Source organism: Mustelus asterias, unplaced genomic scaffold, assembly GCF_964213995.1.
Source record: "Mustelus asterias unplaced genomic scaffold, sMusAst1.hap1.1 HAP1_SCAFFOLD_2560, whole genome shotgun sequence".
NCBI lineage: Eukaryota > Metazoa > Chordata > Chondrichthyes > Carcharhiniformes > Triakidae > Mustelus > Mustelus asterias.
Genome location: NW_027592505.1, coordinates 12,501 through 15,000, shown reverse-complemented (window position 1 = coordinate 15,000; position 2,500 = coordinate 12,501).

The window sequence follows — 2,500 nt, the reverse complement described above, 5'->3', positions numbered from 1 at the left end:
GGTAGGCTCGAGAGTCGAGGCGAGGCCGCAGCGGACTGAGTCGGGTGCAAGCCGCGGAGGACAGGCCGACGCTACGGGCGCAAGCCGACCCCGCACGCCCCAACCTCGGCGGGCTGGGGAAGGGGGCGCGGCGGAACGCTCGCAAGCGCGGCTGCCCCCGCGGACAGGCACATTCTCTCGAACGCGGTGGACGCTCGCTCAAGTCAGCACGAGACCAGACCGGACCGACAGGCGGACAACGAATCTTTAAACCTCGCACCCACCCTCCGCACACGGGTGCCGGAGGAATGGTGAGCATGAACAGGTACCCCTCACCGGGCTTTGAAGAGAGTGACTAGAATGCGACCAAAGCTTCACCGCGGCGGGAGACAAAAAGGCCCCTGACTGCACCAGAACGTCTCCCTGCGGAGTCACACAGTGGCCGTTCACCGTGGTCCCGTCGACAAGCCGCCAGGACAAGCACCCAAGCCCGCAGCAGCTCTCTTCGTTTCAACTGCGGATGTAATGCTGCAAGGCGGTGGCAAGGTCACGTCGCAGCCCGCAAGCCGTCGCCAAGGCGAGAGGAAGACGGTCCCCACAGCGGGCACACACAGACGGACGTGGAGCACGGGGCGGCGGCCCACAGGTGCGCACACGCGCCGTGCCGAGGATCGGTGCGGACGCCGGTGACATCGCACCCGGCAGAGCGGCTAGGCAGAAGTCGCTGCGGAGGAGGAGCACCGTCGGCGGAACGGTCTGCTGGCGGGCGAGGGACCAAACGAGCAGCTAGAACGGGCGGAGTGGACCGGACTGCAGAAGCGGAGTGAGTGCGTGGCTGACGCCACCGTCTCCCTCCGAGCGTCTGCTCGCGCCGGCCAAACCGCCGAACCGCTGAACGAAAGGACCGCATCGTCCCACGCAGGCAGGCCGGCCGTGTTGCCGTGCGTGCCCCCACCTCTCGGACGGACTGCAAAGACACCCTACGAAGCCAACGGCGAAGCCCTTCCAACGGCGCAGGCGTAGCGTGTGCGGCACCCGCATGGACTTGCCGGCGTGCAACCGAGCGTGTGCGTGCTCGTCGGTGGCGGCGCCCGCGCGCCGGCCCAACCGAGTGGGACCGAGATCGACGTCGCCCGGCTTCGGCGGAACGTGCGTACGGGTGACCAGGCCCGTTCGACGGGTACGGCGAAATTGTCGGTGTGACCTCCCACCCGCGTGGGAGGCGCCAGCGTCAGTACGGGCCACGGCCCCGGGGCCAACCCCCGTGAGGCTCTCCTGCCTGGCCCAACCGGCGCAGCCTTCGAGTTCAAGGAGTGACGGGCCGCCCTCCCCGGAGAGGTGGCGGGCCCCCGGCCGACAAAGATCCTTCACAACGTGTTCACCAACAGAAACCTTGTTACGATTTTTATTCTGTGTTACGGGTTTCGGTTCGGGCCCCCGGAGAGGTTGTCCGATACCTGGCCCCGGGGCCGGCCCCCGTGAGGCTCTCCTGCCTGGCCCAACCGGCGCCAGCCTTCGCGTTCAAGGAGTGACGGGCCGCCCTCCCCGGAGAGGTGGCGGGCCCCCGGCCGACAAAGATCCTTCACAACGTGTTCACCAACAGAAACCTTGTTACGACTTTTATACCGTGTCGGGTTTCGGCTCGGGCCCCCGGAGAGGTTGTCCGATCCTGGGACGCGCTAAACGCTCCCCCGCCGACGTGACGGTGGAGCCCCAGCCTGGCGCGTACCACGGCGTGAGCCCCGGAGGCACACGCACTCGAGCGACAATCAAGCGAAAAACCTTTCTCGGAGGAAACAGGGCGCTCGCAGGCGTTGAGTGCCGGCGTGGGTGACGGGCCGGAGCCCGACACGCGCCGTCACGCCCCGCAACAGCCAGAGGCAGAGTTCTCTGGTGTCACCGTCTGTCGGAAGGCTCGAGAGTCGAGGCGAGGCCGCAGCGGACTGAGTCGGGTGCAAGCCGCGGAGGACAGGCCGACGCTACGGGCGCAAGCCGACCCCGCACGCCCCAACCTCGGCGGGCTGGGGAAGGGGGCGCGGCGGAACGCTCGCAAGCGCGGCTGCCCCCGCGGACAGGCACATTCTCTCGAACGCGGAGGACACTCGCTCAAGTCAGCACGAGACCGGACCGACAGGCGGACCACGAATCTTTAAACCTCGCACCCACCCTCTGCACGCGGGTGCTCGAGGAATGGTGAGCATGAACAGGTACCCCGTACCGGGATTGAAGAGAGAGTGACTAGAATGCGACCAAAGCTTCACCGCGGCGGGAGACAAAAAGGCCCCTGACTGCACCAGAACGTCTCCCTGCGGAGTCACACAGTGGCCGTTCACCGTGGTCCCGTCGACAAGCCGCCAGGACAAGCACCCAAGCCCGCAGCAGCTCTCTTCGTTTCAACTGCGGATGTAATGCTGCAAGGCGGTGGCAAGGTCACGTCGCAGCCCGCAAGCCGTCGCCCAGGCGAGAGGAAGACGGTCCCCACAGCGGGCACACACGGACGGACGTGGAGCACGGGGCGGCG